The 24,532-nt window shown below is 36.3% G+C and overlaps 1 long non-coding RNA gene across 1 annotated transcript; it reads right to left on the bottom strand.

Annotated features, from left to right (window-relative positions):
* Positions 1–20,782: 20,782 nt before the first annotated feature.
* LOC142182677 (uncharacterized) lies at positions 20,783–24,273 on the bottom strand. Its single transcript, XR_012711561.1, has 2 exons — positions 23,957–24,273; positions 20,783–23,702 (listed from the first exon to the last, which is right to left on the bottom strand). It is a non-coding gene; the product is annotated as an uncharacterized LOC142182677 (long non-coding RNA).
* Between the last annotated feature and the right edge of the window lie 259 nt (positions 24,274–24,532).

Here is a 24,532-nt window from a genome sequence, read left to right on the forward strand (position 1 = left end):
TTCTATTTAATTATATCTTAGTTCAAAGCAAGAATAAGTAAAAACCTATAAGTAAACAAGGAAGTATTTAAAAATATATTAAAAAGAAAAAAAAAACGTGTTTGATAAAAGTCAATTATACAAATGATGTTGTAGAATATAACGCTTAGTACATAAATGTATTATTACAGTTATATATTTAAAACTAGGGACGGGTTTATATTAAGATTTGAATAACAAAACATAAATTATTTCTTTTAATAAAAAATTAGTAATTTGGAAATAACTCATTAGACAAATAAACTGACTCAATTTTCCTAAATTCATCATATAAATGGAATCATTTTTTAAGTTAGAAAAAATTCTTAATTGAGTATTAAGACTCAGATTGATAAAAGTGCTAACTTGAAACAACAATGATGAAATAGTAGAGAAAAAATTTCTAAATGAGTTATCATTAATTATTTTTTAAATTTTTTTTGCATTCCTCCTAACAAATGACATCTTGTTGTAAAATTAATTCAATATTAGTTATTTTTAGGCTTCATACTTTCATTTATCAGATTTCTTCTATGAGCTATAGGACCACCTCTTATTCACAAATGTTTAAAAGATCAACAGATTCAATTTTGAATTTGAGTTATCTAATCTCTTAGAAGAACCACAATAAAAGTATAGTTGATCATATTTGTGACTTCTCGGACAAACTTGAGTATAGCTTTCCAAAAATATTTTTACCAAAACTCTTAAATATTCAAGGGTACATATTTTTGCTAAACTAAAAAGGAATAATTCGATAACTTGTGAAACTGAAGCGATAAAATTATAAAACTGACACAAAGTTTAAGGTGACTAAATTGAATGGTGATTGAGGACTTCTAAGAGACAAAGTTTCTATCTTTCTCGAGTTAGCTATTAAGGATCAATGTTATTAGCTTCAAGAGCTTACACTTATATTTTATAATTTGAATATAATTTTTAATATAATATTTATGTGATAATCTACACACACAACGCGCGTACACTAAGACTAGTTCTTTATAAAATTTGTCAAGAAATTCCTACATAAAAATTTATTCTAATTATTCAACAACTCATGGCTCACGAGTCACGAGTGTCTAAAATAAACAAGAATGGTAAGAAGTTTGAATTCACATTTCACATGATGCACGTATTTTTTATTTTGAGACAGATAGAATGAATATCGTACGCCATGTATTATTGGTTATGTTCAATTTTTGTTTTTCCACTCCTAATAATAATAATGAGAAAATATAGTGCAATATGCTATGAGATTACATTAAATATAAATATCTTATGCTCTCTATCCTTCTAGAAAGAAATTAAAGAAAAATCGTAACAAACTATTTTCATTTAATTATTTGGTAAGGGAAAAAGAACAAGCTCATATGCACTTTACCCCTTCTCAATCGTAATACATAAGCAAAATTTGTCCACATAATTACTCTAGATCGACTTTTTCCTTAGTGTGAAAATGAGTCATCTTATCATCTAAAGTTTCAGGTACAGTTTATAGAGAAGATTGATAAATTGCATCAAACCGGCAAATTGAGTTAAATCGGGAAAAAATCTTATTAGTAATTTGGTTTGATTAGTTTGGTATTGAAGGAAAAAATTTTAAACGTGATTAATTGGATTTGGTATTAAATAAAAAAAAGGGCCAAATAGAGATCACGCTAACCCGACATTATACATATACAATTTTTAAAAAAATATATATAGAAAACTTTATTATAAAATAATTTATAATATTTCTTTAACTTTATCATAAGTTTTGTTTCTTAATATTTTAACATCAGGTTTAGACTTACAATTTTAGCCCACAGTTCCACATAGGGGTGTACATAGGTCAGGTTGGTTCTGGTTTTGCAATTACCAAACCAAATCAATTGTGTCGAGTAAACCAATAAACTCAGGTTTTTCAATCTCAGTTTTTCTCGGGTTTTCGGGTTTTTTCGGTTTTTTCTCCCGATAAAATTTTCGTATCACAAAATATATAACTTGTGTTTCAAATATTTCTTCAATCCTAGTAAGACACAACTATATAAGTTTTTTTCCCAAGAAAATAACATAAAATACGAGATGTATCATGACAATATCCTAAAATATTCAACAATAAAGACAATAAAATCACTTCATATAAATATTGCTAATTAAAAAGTCATAATAAAAATAAACATAATCTAAAAGTACTAAGTCATGCTAAAGTAAACAGAGTAATAAGAGAGTATTAATTACATGACTAAACGCTAAAGAAAAATAAAAATAGGGTATGCATTTTTATCTAAATCATTGCAAAACAAAAAATAGATATTCAATACATTGTCATGCTTAGTATTAGATTGAATGTCTTTTGTTAGCATTAGTATTGATTTGATTTTGGTTTGGACTTTTGTTAACATTATTTAAGTTACTAATATTAATGGCTATAAAATTTATTGGAACATTCAAAAGTTCTAAGTCCAACCTTGAAATAATTCATTAAAAGATAAAATTGTGAAAAAGTTTAAGAAATATTTATAATTACATCACAATAAGTATATTTATACATTAAATATATCTAAAATTTATATATATGTATTGCCGGGTTGGTTTGGTTTCGGTTTGACTTTCTTTAGTTAAAATCAAACCAAACCAATTATGATCGGATTTTTTTTTCCAACATCAAACTAAATCAAACCAAACCATAGTTGAGTTTTTTTTCTCAATTTGACTCGAATTATCGGGTTGGAGCAATTTGTCGGTTTCCTTTGTACATCCCTAGTTCTACACGTAAAAATTATATCCAACAACTTGAATGAAACAAACCAAAACCAAATTTAGTATAACATCCAAACCAAGCAAATATTATTGTCAGATGCTTCACATTTCACCACAAACAACAACAACAACAACAACAACAACAACAACAATAACTGAAAGTCAAAATCTGGCTTTTGTTTGTTTGATTTGGTTTAGAAATTTCGCCAACCAACACAATTGGTTTGGTTTTATAAATGAAAAATTCGGACCAAACTGACATATGTACAGACGCGGACCTACGTTGCAAGTAGAGGGATCACGGGACCCCATTAGATTCGGCAAAAACCTTGTATATATATGTTATATATATTTGCGCTTATATATAGGACCCCTTAAATATTTTAGTTGTGCCCCTAGACACAATAAAACGGACGAAAAAAGTGGTTGTGTTGTGCGCTCAAATTCCCTTGTTTGCTGGATGTTTCGTGTTCGAATCCCTCCTTCAACGTTTTTTTAGTTATTGAATATAACGTACTTGCTTTATATAATAGTCAACTTAATTAATTTTTTTTCTTTCAAATTCATCCCTTAAAATTAAAAGTTTCAAATTGCAACTTATCACTTCACAAATACAAAAATACAAATCTTTATGCCACTACCTTCTTCATCATTTACATTGACCCCGACTCGGCAACGGAAACTAAGAATTTTAGACTCTTCTTTATTTTTTTACTATTAACATACCCTTAATCTTGATTTCTTTAAAGTTTGAATGCCTTTTTGATCCTTGACCCATTTTTTAATTAAAAAGACTAGAAATTTTAAAGTGCGAAACATGCTTAATCAAACATTTTCCCTTCCCATAGCACCCAATTTGCGAAGAAATCTCTCTTTGTTCGGTATTTTCTTTTCTTTAGAACTTCTTTTTGTTTATACGTGGATGATAAGTCATTATAATCATTAAATTTTCAAAGAGTTGCACGCCGAATTTTATCGCTAGTGTGACGACCCGGTCAGTCGTCTCATGAGTTACCGCTCTATTTTCCCTATTTCTACTTCTTTATGATTCGTTATCCGTGTTTTGTGGTATCAAATTGGTCAGATCGAGTCCGAAATGATTTTGGTAAGGTTTGAGACACTTAGTCTCTTTTAACAGAGTTTAAGTTGGAAAAGTCAATCGGATGTTGACTTATGTGTTAGAGGGCTCGGATGCGAGTTCCGATGGTTCGGTTAGCTTCAGGAGGTAATTTATGACTTAGGAGTGTGATCGGAATGAGTTTTGGAGGTTCGAAGTAGAATTAGGCTTGAATTGGCAAAGTTGATATTTTGGCGATTTCCGGTTGGTAGGCGAGATTTTGATATAGGGGTCGGAATGAAATTTCGAGAGTTGCAGTAGCTCTGTTGTATCATTTGGGATGTGTGTGCAAATTTTCAGGTCATTTGAACGTGGTTTGGTTGGTTTTTTTTTTATCAAAAGCGGAATTCGGACGATTTTAGAAAGTTTGGCTTGAATCCGATGTGTTTTGGGTGATTTAATGTTGTTTGAGGTGTTTTGATGATTGGAACAAGTTTGAATAAGATTTTAGGATATGTTGGTGCCTTTAGTTGAGGTCTCGGGGGCCTCGGGTAAGTTTCGAGGGGTTGAACAGATCATTTTGAAGTTAAGAAAGTTACAGAAATTGCAGCTTCAGCAGTAGCATGTATTTAGTCTTCGCGTTCGCGAGTGGACCCTCGCGTTCGCGAAGAGTCAGCTGAGGGAGGTGAGAATTTAGCCTTCGCGTTCGTGAGGCAGGTTACGCGTTCGCGAAGGGCTACGAGATTGTGCATCGCGTTCGCGGGCGTGTAGTCACATTCACATATAAGGAATTGGGAGGCTGAGCTTCAGTGGAATTAACCCATCGCGTTCGCGATGGATGGAACGCGTCCGCGAAGGTTCTTCTGGGTAAAGCATCGCATTTGCGAGGGTCTTGTCGCGTTCGCGTAAGAGGATTTTGGTCAAAGTTATTTTTGTGCTTCGCGAATACGAGGCTTTGACCGCGTTTGCGAAGAAGGATTTTCATGCCTGGGCAGAAGTTTAAAAGGTCGTCTTGTCCGCGAATGTGGGGTTTATTTCCTCCATAGTTGGTCGTTTTTGGAGCTTTTTGAAGGAGATTGAAGAGTGATTCAAGGGGAATCATTTGGAGGTAAGATTCTCGGACTTAAAACTCGATTATTATGTGAATTCCACCTAGAAAATCATGGAAATTAAGCTAAAAATTGAAGAGTTAGGGCTTGGAAATTTGGACTTTTGATTGGGGATTTGGAGGACCATTTGGGGTCGGATTTGAGAACTTTTGATATGTATGAACTCGTGGGAAGATAATAAATCTATTGGTGTAAAAAATTCTGAATTTCGAGATGTGGGCCCGGGGTCGGGTTTTGGTAATTTCAGGATTTGTGCCTTTTATTGATTGTTTTCGCTTGGGCTTTGTTCCCTTAGCATATTTTGACGTCCTCGTTCTGATTTTGGATAGATTCGACACGCGTGGAGGCCGATTCGAGGGGAAAAGGTGTCGCGAGCTAGAGATTTAGCCGGTTCGAGGTGAGTAATGATTGTAAATGATGTTCTGAGGGTTTGAAACCCTGGATTGCACATCGTAGTGCTATATTGAGGTGAGGCACACGCTTGATGACGAGCGTGTGATCGTGCACTATTGGGGATTGTGACTTGGTCCGTCCCGACTGATGATTTTACCGCGTGTTTGATTGAAATCTACTTGTTTTCATCATTATTTGGGCTGAATGCCATATTTGGGCCTTGTGCAAACTATTTGAGCCCTTCGGAGATTTTTATTGATATTTCCTCACTGTTTTGACTTTATACTTGAACTCAGTCATGTTATATTTTACTGTTTTCGTACTCAGCCATGTTTACTCTGTTTTAAACACTTACATGATCTTTTAAACGATATTTTGGGCTGATAAACATGTTTCACTACTGCCCGAGTGGTTTGTAAGGATTTTTGACTGAGTAAGGCCGATGGCCTATGTTGTGAGGAAACACTGATACTGATTTGAGGCTGAGGACTGAGATATGTACGCCACGAGGTGGCTTGATTGATATGAGGCCGAGGGCCTAGTTTGATGCCACAAGATGGCTTGTTATTGCGTTTGGGCCGTAAGGGGCCCTTCCAGTAGTCTGCACACCCCCAATGAGCGTAGGTACCCATTGTGATGTGAGATTGAGCCCGAGGGGCTGGTATGGTTCTATGTGATTGCCCGAGGGGCTGGTACTGTTCCGAGATGTTGCCCGAGGGGCGGATTTGTTGATATTGTGCCCGAGGGGCGAGCCTTTATGTGTTTACTTTTCATAATTGACTGTCAATTACCTGCTTAATCATGAAAAAGGCTTTTCATGAAACTACATTTGAGTTAAAGAATTTTACCTATCTTTCAATGATTTGCTGTTTTTAAATGGTTTTACTGCTTCATTATAGAATGCTTTGTGCCTTATGTGATTTCTTGCTTTCAGTTTTTATTTATATTTGTTAATCACTGAGTTGGAGTATTCACTTTACTCCCTATACCCCTGTGTGTAGATTCAGGCGTTGCGGATCCTGCTAGTGCGAGTTGAGAGCTCCTGGCAGATATTGGAGTCCACGAGGTAGCTGCTTGACGTTCGCAGTCCCGTGTTTCTCCCTATTTATCATTTCCATCTCTTATCAGACATTTATAGTAGTATGTGGATTTTTCAGATTTGTATTAGGTTTTACAGATGCTCATGACTAGTGACACCCCGGTATCGGGCTGTGTTGGGTTGTTCTTCCGCGTATTTATAATATTATCTGCTACTTTGGATTATCTAGTCATGTTTAGACTGCTTCTAAATGCTAAATTATTAATAATTGGAAAAATGGGAAGTGTCGGCTGGACTTGTCTTCACGAGAGGCGCCATCATGATCGGGTCCGGGTTTAGGGTTGTGACAAGTTGGTATCAGAGCCTAGGTTACATAGGTCTCACGAGTCATGAGCAGGTTTAGTAGAGTCTCACGGATCGATACGAAGACGTCTGTATTTATCCTCGAGAGGCTGCAAAACCTTTAGGAAAATTTCACATTCTTGAATTCTTATCATGCGTCCTTGATTCAGCTTGAAAAGTAACTTTTTGAATTCCTTCCACGCATTCGTATGCGCGCATGAGCGCTCGGTATCGGATGTGCATCGATGGCTTGTGATTCCCTGATCGAGGGGCAAGATGTGATTTCCGTGCGTTGATGTTTGGCCAGTCTGGAGGACTCGAGGCCGAATTTTTGTCTATAACTTGAGCCCTGATCTGTTGATTTTGTGAGCGCGTGTTTCTAGATCCATATGTTCTGTTGTGTCCCTATTAAGGGAGGTGATGACTGGATAGTTACGTGATGAGTGTGATGTGACTGCGAAATGTATTCATGCGATTTGGAAGCGACGAGAAGGGTCTGCTGGAGGATAGAAGGACTATTAAGTGCTCGATTTTCATCTTGATTTGAGGTATAGACCCGAGTTATGGGTGTGTGAAGAATATTTCTATGTTTTCTAGTTGGGAGTGGAGTAAATTTCATGTTGCGGTCTGAGTTCATACTTAGGAAGTTTAAGTGACTGCATAATGTTTATGACGGTGGAAGGTATACAGAAATGTTAGTTCGAGGCAAAGCAGATGGGGTTATCTCCTGCGGACTGTTCTGAAGTTTGTGTGATCCTTTGTGTCATTTATTGGAAGATCTCTGTTATCAGGGAAATATATGTTTCACAATTTGAATTTGGGTTGCTCAAGAGAGTAGGCTTGACTACTACGAGAGTGAATGTGAGATTTGCAGAAGATATAAAGTACCGGATGGTCTGTGTTCCATGAGCTTATGAAAGATTGAGTTTAATATCATTATGGTATTATGGCAGCGATAAAGTATATGTGTTATGAGTTATTGTGTATGTTTTGGTCTATGGCTTCGAGCCAAGTGGGGGAGTGCACTATTAATTAGTCGATTGCATGCTTATGTGCTATGTTGGTTCCAATTTGAGGCATGCAGGTGAATCCATCATCGGCTCCAGCGCCAGCTAGCTAGGGGTAGAGGTTAGTCATCTAGGGGTCACCCCAGAGGGGGAGGCCGATCAGGTGGTGGTCAGGCCCGTTTCTATGCACTTCCAGGCAGACCCGATGCTATTGCTTCAGATGCTGTTATTACAGGTATTGTTTCAGTCTGCCACAGAGATGCCTCTGTATTATTTGATCCCGATTCCACCTTTTCTTATGTGTCATCATACTTTGTTCGTTATTTGGGTACGCCCCGCGAGTTTCTTGCTTCACCTGTTCATGTATCTACCCCGGTGGGCGATATTATTATTGTAGACCGTGTGTACCGGTCGTGTGTGGTGACTATTGGTGGTCTGGAGACCCGTGTGGATATTTTATTATTGTGTATGGTAGATTTCGATGTCATCTTGGGCGGGGATTGGCTATCTCCGTGTCGTGATATTCTGGACTGTCATGCTAAGACAGTTATATTGGCTATACCGGGTGTGCCACAGATCGAGTGGCGAGGCGTGACTGATTATGTTCCTAGTAGAGTGATCTCATTCTTGAAAGTTCAACGTATGATTGGGAAGGGTTGTCTTTCATATCTAGCCTTCATGAGGGATGTCGGTGTTGAGACTCCCAATATTGATTATGTTCCAGTTGTGAGGGATTTTCCCGATGTGTTTCCTATAGACCTGTTGGGTATGCCACCGGACAAGGATATTGATTTCGGTATTGACCTAGTGCGGGCACTCAGCCATTTCTATTCCGATGTATCTTATGGCACCAACGGAGTTGAAGGAATTAAAAGAACAGCTTCAGGAACTCCTTGGTAAAGGGTTCATTCGGCCTACTGTGTCTGTCACCTTGGGGTGCGCCAGTTCTATTTGTAAAGAAGAAGGATGGCACTATAAGAATTTGCATTGATTATAGGCAATTGAACAAAGTAACAATTAAGAACAAGTATCCTTTACCTCGCATTGATGATTTATTCGACCAGCTTCAGGAAGCGAGAGTGTTCTCCAAGATTGATCTCCGTTCAGGTTATCACCGGTTGAAGATCAGGGACTCGGATATTCATAAGACAGCTTTCAGGACCCGATATGGTCATTATGAGTTCTTGGTGATGTCTTTTGGGCTGACCACTGCCCCAGTAGCGTTCATGCATTTGATGAACATTGTGTTTCGGCCTTATCTTGACTCTTTTATCATAGTCTTCATTGATGACATTCTGGTATATTCGCGTAGTCAGGAGGATCACGCAGAGCATTTGAGAGTTGTGTTGCAGAGATTGAAAGAGGAGAAGCTTTATGCAAAATTCTCCAAGTGTGAGTTTTAGCTCAGTTCAGTCGCTTTCTTAGGGCACGTGGTGTCCAGCGAGGGTATTTAGGTTGACCCGAAGAAGATAGAGGCGGTTCAGAGTTGGCCCAGACCGTCCTCAGCCATAGAGATTCGCAGCTTTCTTGGTTTGGTGGGTTATTATCGCCATTTTGTTCAGGGATTCTCATCTATTCCATCGCCCTTGACCAAGTTAACTCAGAAGGATGTTTCATTTGTATGGTCGGACGAGTGTGAGGAGAGCTTTCAGAAGCTCAAGACAGCCTTGACCACAGCTCCAGTGTTGTTTTTGCCATCAGCTTCAAGTTCATATACCGTGTATTGTGATGCTTCGAGAGTTGGGATTGGTTGTGTGTTGATGCAGGAGGGTAGAGTTATTGCTTATGTTTCTCGTCAGTTGAAGCCCCATGAGAAGAACTACCCCCTTCATGATTTGGAGTTGGCTGACATAGTTCACGCATTGAAGATTTGGAGGCATTACTTGTATGACATATCTTGTGAGGTGTTCATTGATCATCGCAGTCTTTAGCATTTGTTCAAACAAAAAGATCTTAATTTGAGGCAGCGGAGATGGTTGGAGTTGCTTAAGGATTATGATATCACTATATTGTACCATCCGGGAAAGGCCAACGTGGTGGCCGATGCCTTGAGCCTAAAAGCAGTGAGTATGGGAAGTTTGGCATATGTTCCAGTTGGGGAGAGACCTCTTGCAGTTGTTGTTCAGGCCTTGGCCAATCGGTTCGTGAGGTTAGATATTTCGGAGCCCAGTCGGATATTGGCTTATGTGGTTTCTCGGTCTTCCTTATATGATCGCATCAGAGAGTGCCAGTATGATGATCCGCACCTACTTGTCCTTAAGGACAGGGTTCAGCATGATGATGCTAGAGATGTGACCATTTGGGGATGATGGGGTGTTGAGGATGCATGGCCGGATTTGTGTGCCCAATGTGGATGGGCTTCGGGAGTTGATTCTGGAGGAGGCCCATAGCTCGCGGTATTCCATTCATTTGGGTGCCGCAAAGATGTATCAGTATTTGAGGCAACACTATTGGTGGAGAAGAATGAAGAAAGATATTGTGGGATTTGTAGCTCGGTGTCTCAATTGTCAGTAGGTGAAATATCAAAGACCGGGTGGCTTGCTACAGTAGATGGATATTCCTGAGTGGAAGTGGGAGAGGATCACTATGGACTTTGTTGTTGGACTTCCATGGACTTTGAAGAAGTTCGATGCTATTTGGGTGATTGTGGATCGGCTGACCAAGTCCGCGCACTTCATTCCAGTGTGTACTACCTATTCCTTAGAGCGGTTGGTAGGGATATATATCCGAGAGATTGTTCGCTTGCATGAAGTTCCAATTTCCATCATTTCAGATAGAGCTACTCAGTTTACTTCGCAGTTTTGGAGGGTCGTGCAGAGAAAGTTGGGTACTCAGGTGGAGTTGAGCATAGCTTTTCATCCTCAAACGGACGGGCAGTCCGAGCGCACTATTCAGATATTGGAGGACATGTTGCGTGCTTGTGTCATTGATTTCGGAGGGTCATAGGATGAGTTTCTACCGCTTGCAGAGTTTGCTTATAACAACAGCTACCAGTCGAGTATTCAGATGGCTCCATATGAGGCTTTGTATGGGAGACGATGTAGATCTCCAGTTGGTTGGTTCGAGCCCGGTGAGGCTAGGCTATTGGGGACTAATTTGGTGCAGGATGCTTTGGAGAAGGTGCAGGTGATTCAGGAGAGGCTTCGTACAGCACAGTTGAGGCAAAAGAGTTATGCTGATAGGAAGGTTCGAGATGTGTCCTACATGGTTGGAAAGAAGGTTCTGTTGAAGGTTTCACCCATTAAGGGCGTTATGAGATTTGGGAAGAAAGGAAAATTGAGTCTGTGGGTCATTGGGCCTTTTGAGGTGCTCTGGAGGATTGGGGAGGAGGCTTATGAGCTTGCTTTGCCACCCAGCTTGTCGAGTATGCATCCAGTATTTCATGTTTCTATGCTCCGGAAGTATATTGGGGATCCGTCTCATGTTCTGGATTTCAGCACGGTTCAGTTGGATGATGATTTGACCTATGATGTGGAGCCAGTAGCTATTTTGGGTCGTCAGGTTCGGAAGTTGAGGTCAAAAGATATATCTTCAGCGAAGGTGCATTGGAGAGGTCAGCCCGTGGAGGAGGCTACCTGGGAGACCGAGCGGGAGATGCGGAGCAGATATACTCACTTGTTTGAGGCTTCAGGTATGTTTGTTGATTCGTTCGCAGACGAACATTTGTTTAAGTTGGGGAGGATGTGACGACCCGGCCAGTCGTCTCATGCGTTACCGCTCCATTTTCCCTATTTTTGCTTCTTTATGCTTCGTTATCCGTGTTTCGTGGTATCGAATTGATCGGATCGAGTTCGGAATAATTTTGGTAAGGTTTGAGACACTTAGTCTCTTTTAAGGGAGTTTAAGTTGGAAAAGTCAATCGGATGTTGACTTATGTGTTAGAGGGCTCGGATGCGAGTTCCGATGGTTCGGTTAGCTTTGGGAGGTGATTTATAACTTAGGAGTGTGATCGGAATGAGTTTTGGAGGTTCAAAGAAGAATTAGGCTTGAATTAACGAAGTTGATATTTTGGCGATTTCCAGTTGGTAGGCGAGATTTTGATATAGGGGTCGGAATGGAATTCCAAGAGTTGCAGTAGCTCCGTTGTGTCATTGGGGATGTGTGTGCAAATCTTCAGGTCATTCAGACGTGGTTTGGTTGGGTTTTGATCAAAAGCAGAATTTGGAAGATTTTAGAAAGTTTGGCTTAAATCCGATGTGTTTTGGGTGATTTGATGTTGTTTGAGTGTTTTGATGATTGGAACAAGTTTGAATAAGGTTTTAGGATATGTTGGTGCCTTTGGTTGAGGTCACGGGGGCCTCGGGTGAGTTTCGAGAGGTTGAACGGATCATTTTGAAGTTAAGAAAGTTGTAGAAATTGCAGGTTCAACAGTAGCATATATTTACTCTTCGCGTTCGCGAGTGGATCCTTGCGCTCGCGAAGAGTCAGCTGAGGGAGGTGGAAATTTAGCCTTCGCGTTCGCGAGGCAGGTTACGCGTTCGCGAAGGGCTACGAGATTGTGCATCGCGTTCGCGGGCGTGTGGTCGCGTTCGCATAGAAGGAATTGGGAGGCTAAGCTTCAGTGGAATTAACCCATCGCGTTCGCGATGGATGGAACGCGTTCGCGAATGTTCGTTAGGTAAAGCATCGCGTTCGCGTAAGTGGATTTTGGTCAAAGTTATTTTTGTGCTTCGCGAACGCGAGGCTTTGAGCGCGTTCGCGAAGAAGGATTTTCAGGCCTGAGCAGAAGTTTAAAAGATCGTCTTGTCCGCGAATGTGGGGTTTATTTCCTCCATAGTTGGTCATTTTTGGAGCTTTTTGAAGGAGATTGAAGAGGGATTCAAGGGAATCACTTGGAGGTAAGATTCTCAGACTTAAAACCCGATTATTATGTGAATTCCACCTAGAAAATCATGGAAATTAAGCTAAACATTGAAGAGCTAGGGCTTGAAAATTTGGACTTTTGATTGGGGATTTGGAGGACCATTTGGGGTCGGATTTGAGAACTTTTAATATGTATGAACTCGTGGGAAGATAAGGAATCTACTGGTGTAAAAATTTCTGAATTTCGAGATGTGGGCCCGGGCGTCAGGTTTTGGTAATTTCGGGATTTGTGCCCTTTATTGATTGTTTTCGCTTGGGCTTTGTTCCTTTAGCATATTTTGACGTCCTCGTTCTGATTTTGGATAGATTCGACACGCGTGGAGGCCAATTCGAGGGGAAAAGGCGTCGCGAGCTAGAGATTTAGCCAGTTCGAGGTGAGTAATGATTGTAAATGATGTTCTGAGGGTTTGAAACCCCGGATTGCACATCGTAGTGCTATATTGAGGTGAGGCACAAGCTTGATGACGAGCGTGGGGTTGTGCACTATTGGGGATTGTGACTTGGTTCGTCTCGACTGATGATTTTACCGCGTATTTGACTGAAATCTACTTGTTTTCATCATTATTTGGGTTGAATGTCATATTTGGACCTTGTGCCAACTATTTGAGCCATTCGGGGATTTTTATTGATATTTCCTCATTCATACTTGAACTCAGTCATGTTATATTTCATTGTTTTCGTACTCAGCCATGTTTACTCTGTTTTAAACACTTACATGATCTTTTAAACGATATTTTTGGGTTGAGAAACATGTTTCACTACTGCCCGAGTGGCTTGTGAGGATTTTTGACTGAGTAAGGCCGAGGGCCTATGTTGTGAGGAAACACTGATACTGATTTGAGGCCGAGGGTCTGAGATATGTATGCCACGAGGTGGCTTGATTGATATGAGGCCGAGAGCCTAGTTTGATGCCACAAGATGACTTGTTATTGCGCTTGGGCCGTAAGGGGGCACTCCAGGAGTCTGCACACCCCTAGTGAGCGTGGGTACCCATTGTGATGTGAGATTGAGCCCGAGGGGCTGGTATGGTTCTATGTGATTGCTCGAGGGGCTGGTACTATTCCGAGATGTTGCCCGAGGGCGAATTTGTTAATACTGTGCCCGAGGGGCGAGCCTTTATGTGTTTACTTTTCATAATTGACTATCAATTACCTGCTTAATCATTGAAAAAGGCTTTTCATGAAACTACATTTGAGTTAAAGAATTTTACCTATCTTTCACTGATTTGTTGTTTTTAAATGGTTTTACCGCTTCATTATAGAATGTTTTGTGCCTTACGTGATTTCTTGCTTTCAGTCTTTATTTACATTTAGTAGTTTGTAGATTTTTCAGACTTGCATTAGGTTTACAGATGCTCATGACTAGTGACACCCCGCTATCGGGCTGTATTGGGTTGTTCTTCCGCGTATTTATGATATTATCTGCTACTTTGGATTATCTATTCATGTTTAGACTGTTTCTAAATGCTAAATTGTTAATAATTGAAAAAATGGGAAGTGTCGGCTGACCTTGTCTTCACGAGAGACGCCATCACGATCGGGTTCGGGTTTAAGGTCGTGACAACTAGTGATTAGTATATAGTGGTGCCCCGTCGTGCTCAAATCCGGGGTCCGCCTCTGCCTATGTATACCCTTAGGTTCAAGTATAATTTACGGTGCTTATTTCGCTATAATTTAAAAAAATCGAAAGATATAATGGACATTGTTAAGCTATATATGATCATGTTAGTTAAGTTATTAATACATTAATAAATATTCTACATTTATTAGAACTTAATTTTATGGAGACATTGAAGATCCATAATTTTGGTGGTTCAAATTTAATGGAGGATATGCAACAAACACCTACTAACCACCCTAAAATAGTAGGCCACACTATTTATTTGCCAAACATAATCACTGTTTAAATTCATTTTTTTTTTTAAAGAAAATTGTCAAATGGTGAAGCGAGAAGCTACTTAAGGGGAAAAATGCTGAAGCTAACACATTTGTGCCGAAAGCAAATGAAAATTAAATGATACGTGTGTAACTTTTAAGTGTTAGAAAACACTTCAAATGCCAGAAGTTATAAATAAGCAATTATTTGTTTGTATATAAGGGAAGAAAAGGATAATAATTCGATATGTTTGATAAAACGTCGCTACTTAATAAACAGTTTTTTTGTATAAATAACTACTACTACAACAACAACAACGACCCAGTATAGTCTCACAAGTGGAGTCTGGAGAGGGTAGTGTGTACGCATACCTTACCTCTACCCCGATGGGGTAGAGAGGCTGTTTCCGATAGACCCTCGGCACAAAAAAACGAAAAGACAAAAAGAGAAAATATATCAGTACCATCTTTTTTGTATAAATATATATATATATATATATATATATATATATATATATATATATATATATATATTATGTGTGTGTGTGTGTGTTTTAAATTTTGATCATCTTTACATAAAGAAGGATCTTTTTGTCCTCTTTCAGAAATAATCTCTCTACCCCTTCGGGGTAAGGGTAAAGTTTGCGTACACACTATCCTTTCCAGACCTCACTAGTGAGATTTTACTAGGTTGGTGTTACGTAAAGAAGGAAGAACGATGAAAATGAATGAGAGGGAGGTAGGAGATTCATTTTAGGAAGGTTAACTCAAAAAAATAGAAAATATTATAGAATAGTTAAAATAATAAAAAATTTGGTCAAACCAAAAGTATTTACAGTTTCGAATACCCAACTTATGATTTTCAATCTTTTTTATTTATAAGCATTTTTTATATTTATCAAGCACGTAGATAAATTAAAAAGAAAACGATTTATAAGCTGATTTAACCAACTTATAGACTTATTTAAACACTTTCTTACTCTAATATCTTGTTACTATATTTTGTGTTGGGTGGGGAGGCCAAGTGTAAGAGAAGGAAAGAATGGCCGGTAAGAAATTAAATATAGTTCAATACTCGCCACTTACTCTAAATGAGGAATGAAGCCCTTTAAAATATTTTTTGAAAAAAGTGATATTTGTTATGAAATAATTTTTTTTTAGTAAAACATGAACAAGAAATAAAAATAATTTAGTAAAACATGAACAAGAAATAGAGATAGAGAGAAGGAAGAGATTTTCTTCTTCAATTGTATGTATTTCCCTATCTATTACAAGGCTTTTATATAGGCATGAAAAGTGAAGAAAATATGTCATGGAATATATCATTGAACATAGAAAATATGTCATTGAATATGTCATTAAGCATTTGACATGAAGATCATGGAGGAAGAGTACATCCACCATAATATGATATTTATCATAACACTCCCCCTTGGATGTCCATAAATAATGTGTCTCGTTAAAACCTTATTAGGGAAAAAACCCTATGGGAAAAAAAATCCTAATAAAGGAAAAAGAGTACACATATTTAGAAATACGCCTTTTGGTTGCCTTGTTAAAAAGCTTGCAAGGAAAACCCCGGTGGGACAAAACCTTGTAAGGGAAAAAGAGTACACCGCGTATTAACTCTTCCTGATGAGAGCCTCAGTTCACATCCTTCAGCCTTCGCATCCCAATCTTGTACACCAGTTTCTTGAAGGTTGACGTCAATAGAGATTTGGTGAACAAATCAACCATATTATCACTTGAACGAATCTGTTGCACATTGATATCACCATTCTTTTGAAGATCATGTATGAAAAATAACTTTGGTGAAATGTGCTTTGTCTTATCTCCTTTTATGAATCATTCCTTCAATTGGGCTATGCATGCTACATTGTCTTCATTAAAAATTATGGGTAGTTTGTCACACTTCAAACCACATTTGTCTCGGATAAGATATATTATAAACCTCAACCAAATACATTCTCGACTTGCTTCATGAATAGCAATTATCTCAGCATGATTAGAAGAAGTAGCCACGATTGATTGCTTAGTCGATCGCCAAGATATGATAGTGCCTCCACATGTAAACACATAGCATGTTTGAGATCAAGCCTTGTGTGTGTCAGATAAATACTCTATATCGGCATAACCAACAAGATCGGGATTGCAATCATTGCCATAAAATAAAGCCACATTGGTAGTCCCTTTTAGATAACGCAATATATGTTTGATTTCATTCCAATGTCTCCTTGTAGGAGCAAGGCTATATCTTACTAAGACATTAACTAAAAAAGTTATGTCACGCATTGTAGTGTTAGCAAGATACATTAGTACATCAGTTGCACTAAGATGTGGTACTTCAGGACCAAGAAGTTCTTCAGTATTTTCATGAGGTCTGAATGGATCTTTATTTATATCGAGTGATCTCACAACCATTGGGGTACTCAATGGATGTACTTTATCCATATAGAATCACTTTAAAATCTTTTCAGTGTATGTTGATTGATGGACAAAAATTTCATCTTTCATATACTCAATTTGTAGACCAAGACAATTTTGTTTTTGTCTTTACAAGATCTTTTATTTTAAATTCTTTTTTTAAACAGTCTACTACTTCAGGAAGCTCCCCGAGAGTTCTAATGATATTTAAATCATCAACATACACGGCGATAATAACAAATTCAAATCCAGATCCTTTTATAAAGACACAAGGACTAATTGAATTATTCTTGTACCCTTCTTTCAACAAGTACTCTCTTAGGCGATTATACCGCATACGCCCTGATTGTTTCAATCCGTATAAGGATTATTGAAGCTTTATTTAATAAACTTCTTGGAAACCATAATATGCTTCAGAACAATTTAAATCCTTCAATAATTTCCATTATATGCATATCAAGTTTTTCATATATTGCCAGATTAAAACTTGAAATGCCAGGATATTTACAAATCTTCTTGTGACACAAGTCGTCTTTATGTCTATCGACTTATCTTTCTTCGCACAAGAACACATTTATACCTCCACTGGCTTTATACTTTCAGGTGTTTGGACTATCCGTTCAACTTCACATTTTTCAGGTGAAATCAATCTTGATTGCGTTTTTATTTTATTTTATTTTATTTTGGCCAATCATTTATCTATCCAAATTTCATGACAGATTTGAGCTCAAGATCCTCATCAATACTAATAATATTGAGCGCTACATTATATTAACAATATCGTCGATGATCACTTTACGTCGGTTCCATTATTACCTAACAAAGACATAACTTATTGAGATTTCTTTATCTCATTATTTTCAGGTATCTGAGCCTCTCCCATGAGGTCTTATGAAGTGTTATGTCGTGGTGCTCTTCTAGGGCACTTGCCTCCTTATTATGACCATTTTGAATATTTGCCTCTCTCCTTCTTCAAGGAGTTTTATCTTTGGAACCGATTGGTCTGTTACGCTTCATGCGTGCCATAGACTCTGTCCCTCATGGACTTTATTCTATTTGGAGCATTAGCAGCTGAAATATGACATTTAGCTTTGGGTCAGCAAATGCGTCTAGCAATAATTTATAAATGAATTATCACTTGAACTTCAAGTTCATATTTTCTTGTACGAGGATCTATATGTATTCATAATAATTCATTTCACGTATCACTTTCTCAGCCGCCCATTTTCTCCCCCTAATGTTGGGATCACCAACACATTTCCCTAGCTTCTTTGGGAAATGTGCATTTTCGTGGCATAATTAAATCATATAGCACATCCATATTTCTATATAGAAATTATTTGGTTCCTGACCCTGAATCGATTGTTATAGGGAGAAATTTTTATAACTTGGCTACTAGATGCGTAAAAGTGCTGCTGTATATTAAATAATACATCTCATACCAAATTTCATTTTTGGGAGTTTTGTTCTTATAACCAATGATTTATCTATAATTGGAGGCATACAATTTCTGTTAAACCAACTTGGATTTAAATCAGTATTATCAAGATAAATCATCATAATTTATATTTTGGAACTGTGCTCTAATAATTTGAGCAAGCAATCTTGCAAAAGCCAAACTTCAAGTTGATAACAAATGCACATGTGACCATAAAATAGATGCATCTATTAAAATCATATAATAGTAAACGGTCCACATGGAAGGTGACTGGGCCCATATATTTATCACCTTTTATTCGTTCCAGAAATCAAGGGATTCAATCCCAACCTTAACTGGTATATCATGAGAATAAGCAGCACAAGAGAATTCTTGAAGAATCTTCTATTCTTCAATATATGTCAATGTAATTCTTAATTAATTTTTCGCATCATAATTGAACCGGGATGGTCAACCGGTCATGCCAACTAATATTTATTTTAGTAAACCTCTAGTTTACTTGTGGCATATGATTCCATCATCATGCTTATATTTATGTAGTACAAATAGAAAGAAAATCGGGTAATCTTTCATATTTACCTGATATGATTATAGAAATATGAAGATATTCAATCTTCCTTTCATTTATAGTCTCAATATGCCAATCACTTTGACTTATACATTTGAAATTCAAAAAGTTTCTTTTGAGACTTTACAATATCAATGTCATGAATAATTTTATTCATCCGGATAGTAACAAATTAATTTTTCCGGAACTCTTAACAACTTTTGTACTACAAGATCTTTTATCATACTATTCATATGGTAAATGTCTCCTTCACTGAGAAAATTATATCATAATAAATTGTCATGGTAAATTTTATAAGCATGCCAAAATATTTTGGTGTATCACATGTACGAACCCAATGACATATTCATGTAACCACACAATAATATTTATTCCCTTTATTTCACTCAAACCTCCCTCAAAGGTGAGTTATGTGTTATTCATCCAATCATGTCTTGCATGTCTTTATTCATTACTTTTATCACATATTACCACATTCACCTTTAGGAATGGGTCAGCATTCTCAATGCTTATCACAAGTCACATTCTCTTCAAGGAATGGATTATAATCAATGATGTGCTTCATACCAATTTGATAGTAAACATTGCCTTCACATCTTGAAGGACTGTTTTGAGAAACCTTGTTGTTCTCCTTTTATAGTCATTGTGATGATTATTATTATTTGGAACGTTCACGTTCATTGTTCAACCACTTGTCTTCATTTAAGAATGAAGCTAATCAAGTGGGACAATCTTCATGCCTTTTCATGAAAAATATATTATTTTTTTAGTCATTATTATATCATCAATATGGTACATTGGGATTCAGACCCAATGTCTTACCAATATAAAGGCATGTTAGGCCATAATAAATTGGGACTCAAACCCAACTCTTATCATTATGGAGCATCAGGACTTGATCCTGATGTCTTACCCTCAATCAATGGCATAATAGGCTACAATATTGAGATTCATTCTCAAGCCTTAATTTCAATCACATGCCAATAAAGTTGTACACAACTAATTTGCAACTTAACAAATCAAATTTGTTTTCTTAAATAAGTGTACAAATTTCAAATCAGCGGAAAGCTTTATCAATTATTTGTAGCATTTATATGAAATACAACCGTTTGTAGTCAGAATATTTCTTCTAAATTCTATTAGAGTTTAAATGGATCATAAAATCATTGTCATAATTTTTATTAAGCCTCTTTCAAAAATATTGTTGTTTTCGGGGTATACCCTACCTATTGGATTTGATTTAACGCCACGACTTTCTTTCACTCAATTCAACCAAGCAATTAGTGAATAAATTTGATCAAAAGTACAACATATAAGTAACAAAACATATATAGTACTAATACTTGAAAAGTAAAAGAAAATGTTCACTAATATAGTACTATATATTACCTGAAAAGTGACATTATAGGTAACAACTTACCAGTTGTAGCTTATGCATCATTCATATAAAATACTTGAAAATGGTAAGTCAGTAGCAAGCATCAAGTAGATCATGGATACTCGAAAATACCTTTTCTAGTAGTCATACTAATCACTGTTTGCTTTCAAATGATACGACCATAAATTATGAAGTATACTTTCTCAGTAGCTGATTTGTTTTCCAAATTTCAAGGAAGTAATTTATCAACCTAGATAAAGATGTGAAGTATTTCTTGTTTTCTTCAAGATGATTTATGCTTCTAATCAGTATGACATTTTTTTTATTCTCCATTTTTTTTTTTGGCAAGTGCAAAAATCCAAAAGGAAAAAATATTCATCCAAGTAAAAGAAAATGTTAAAAGCGGTAAGACAGATTTAAGATAGTTAACACACAAATATGAATACGACAACTTATATAACATATCCTTGGTTACCATGACATGCCTCATATCAACAATTAATTGCTACTATGATTTTCACATATAGAACTTCGAAAATTTTATTCCATTCATGTGATATGAAAGATGTAATATTAATATGTGCTTATGCAATACAGGTATGGTATGAAGTTGTGTGTATATGAGACATTAGAGGAATGACAAGTATAAGATAATTATACATTCTTATGTTTCATTACTTACCATATGTAGTTTCTCTTTACTTTCAACCAGGAAATGATATGTATGGCTTCTGATTGCAATCTTTCCGGATGTAGGACAATTTTGTAGTTATATATAGAATTGGTTAGAAACTCGTGCTGATAACGTGTTATGAAATAAAAGTAATTTAGTAAAACATGAACAAGAAATAAAAGCAATTTAGTAAAACAAGAACAAGAAATAGAGATAGAGAGAAGGGAGAGATTTTCTTCTTCAATTGTGTGTATTTTCCTATCTATTACAAGGCCTTTATATAGACATTAAAAGTGAAGAAAATATGTCGTGGAATATGTCATTAAACATAGAAAATATGTCATTGAATATGTCATTAAACATTTGACATGAAGATCATGAAGGAAGAGTAGATATCCACCATAATATGATATTTATCATAACAATATTACTTAAGTTACATAAATCTTTTTTTTTATTTTATAATCTTGGTGTTCGGGTCTTTGTTGATTAAAATTTGGATAGAGAGGAAAATCATCTTGTATTTTTGTCTTCATTGAGATTTATAGCCTGTTTGGCCAATCTTCTAAAATCAGCTTATTTTGAGGAGTACTTTTCAAAAAAGTGCTTTTGGTGAGCAGAAGTTTGTGGTTGGCTAATTGATTTGAAAAGCACTTTTGAGCAGTAATTATTGTTTGGCCAAGCTTTTAAAAACTCTTCTAAGTGTATTTTTTCTCAAAAATGCTTCTCAAGAAAGTGCTTTTGGAGAGAAGCTATATTTTTCTACTTCTCAAAACTTGCTTCTACTTCTCCTCAAAAGTACTTTTTTCACATCTAAAAGCTTGGCCAAATACCTCAATTTTTTGCCAAAAGCACTTTTGACTAAAAAAAAAAATTACTTTTGGCCCAAAGAAAAGCTTGGCCAAATATGCTATTAAACAAGAGACTTTATGATTCTCAACCTAATTTATTGGCCACTAAACCACGCCCTTGAATTCATGTAAACCATTTTCTTTCCTGTTTCTTACCACTTTCATTTCTATCTCTCTAACTTTATAAAATAAAGGAGGGCTAATAATGGACATACCAACAAGTAAATTAGAGTACATAATATTGTGGAATAAGAGGGAGTACTACTGTAAATGAAAGGGTAGAGATGTAGTTTAATAATCGCAAGTTCACCTTAAATCGTTTAATCGTATTTTTTTTTCATTTAGAAGTTCTGTTTTCTGTTATCTTTCCTTTTTAACAATATTTAGCGTCCATTCCAATTCTACACACACACAAAAAAAAAAAAAAAAAAAAAAAAAAACCATAAATGTGGATTTCGACTTACCTACCTTCACAATTTCATAGGGAGTGGAAAGTTAGCATCCCTAAACTTTAAGAGGCCATTACGCAAGTTTAAAGAGAGTACCATAGGGTTGGTCAATTTTTAAAGGCCGGATCTAGGATTTAAATTCTATGGGTTCAACTTTTAAGATTTTTAACATTGAATCCATTATATTTTTAAAGTTATGAGTTCAAATCTATTATTTTAATGAATTTTTACATATAAATTTCTACTCCGCGTCGAAAGTTATGGGTTCAATTGAACCCATAACTAACACACTACATCCGCCTCTGCCACTATGGAAGTTTTATGGGGAAAGTGTACAAATATACATACGTTTTTAGGACCGCTATTTAAAGAATAATTGAAATTACAAAGTATTTAAACTTTAAACTTCCGACTTTGAAATTAAACTTTCAATTGTAAGTATATATGTTCCAAATTCAGACAGTCGAATCTGAAGTTTGAACTACTAAACGTTACTTCAGGTCTGGAGTTAGGTTTAGCCACTTTACAACTTCGGACCTTCTGGATTTAAAATCTTCCGCTTGATGTGGCCCAACATAATATTATGTCTGAGCCTAATTTCATGTATGAAGTTGGAGTATAGCTATAAAAGCTTCCTCTGCTCATAATTCACGTACCAAATCATAAGGAGCTTATTACATATGCAGAGACTATCAAATTTTAACTGAATGTGCATCAATTGCTACTTTCAATCTCCATGATTATAACTACAATGCTTCTTAATGCATAAATAGCACTAACTAAAAACCGACCGAACCAGTGGCGGATCCAGGATTTTAAGGTCGTGGGTGCTCACTCTCTTAAGTGAAAAGTTGTTACCCATCACATAGTATAAATTCACACCTATTTAACTACGATAGTAAAAACTTTATAAGATAAACTACGGTTAATATTATCATTAGCAAAAAAAGACTTCTATTCACTAGCCACAATCAACTACTAACAATGTTACATTATAGAAAAAAAGATATCTAGTCATAACTGTGCTCGACGACTTTTCATATGTTGAAAATGATCAATAATAGCATCATTGCTTACGGTTGCAAATATCTTACGCTCTACATAGCAAACTAAACAACTATTTAAAAATTCATCACCAATATTGTTACGAAGCTCATTTTTTATGTAATTCATGGATGAGAAAGCTCGTTCCACAGAAGCAGTAGCAACTGGAAGAACAAGACAATATACAACATAAAATTTAAGTCCATTGTGAAACCCATGTCTCACTATAAACAACACAAACAACAAGACAATAACAACATATTTAAGTCCATTCTTCTGTCCACTGAAAAATTAAAACAATATACAACATAAAATTTTGGTCTTTAAAAAGCAAAGAAAACTTACAAATTTTCGAAGCTAGCAATGAGTGTATGTCTGTACGAGCACCAATTCATCAATTGCATAACCCAGTGACCAGTGTTGCTAATATAATCTGCATTTGTCCCAAAATTTTAGTTTCGGTGTCAAGTAAATAACATAAACAAGTAAATTTACTTTATGACAAGTACCAAAAATAATTTTTTATCACAAAAATATTGTAGTCACCGACTCTTTTCAGCAAAGTAATACAAAAAATTCATTGAATATATTTTAATTTTTACAAAGCATAAGCAATAAGTATGAGAAAACCCCAATTCCTGTTTCCTCTAGCTTGAATAAAAAATTTAAAATACCAAATTTTGTTACCTTTTATTTATGTTCTGATTTTGAAATTACTGGGGAGAACAAGTGCCCTGCGTTTTCTTTCTAAGGAGAAGCCGAGAAGAAGGGTTTTTGGCTTTTTAAGAAGCTACTTTTAACTTTTAAGACTATTACTTTTATTAGGAATAGGAAAAATAAAAAAATAAAACAAAAGGAAAGGTAAGTCAACAAGGAAGAGAATAAAAAAGGTAAAAGAACTAGTTGGAAAGGGAGAGCAGCCAACGTTTTTTTTTTAATTTCTGGCTATTAAAAAATTTGCTTCAAGCAGGCCGATTCATACTTTGAACTCTAAACTCATCTCATAACCAAAGCACCCAGAGACCTTTTTGGTTAATGGGTGCTGGTTAATTAGTTATATCCGTTTTTCCTGTATTTTCTGTATAATTATACAGAATTTGCCTCGGGGTTAATGGGTGCTTCAGCACCCAGCACGGTTAACGTAGATCCGCCCATGGACCGAACCATATTGATTTTTAGGTTTCTTTTAATAATACCGTAAGTTTTTATATAAATTTACAATTGTACCGATAATTAGGGTTGATTTTTTATTTTACGAAAATA

This window comes from Nicotiana tabacum, chromosome 7 (assembly GCF_000715075.1).
Source record: "Nicotiana tabacum cultivar K326 chromosome 7, ASM71507v2, whole genome shotgun sequence".
Lineage (NCBI taxonomy): Eukaryota > Viridiplantae > Streptophyta > Magnoliopsida > Solanales > Solanaceae > Nicotiana > Nicotiana tabacum.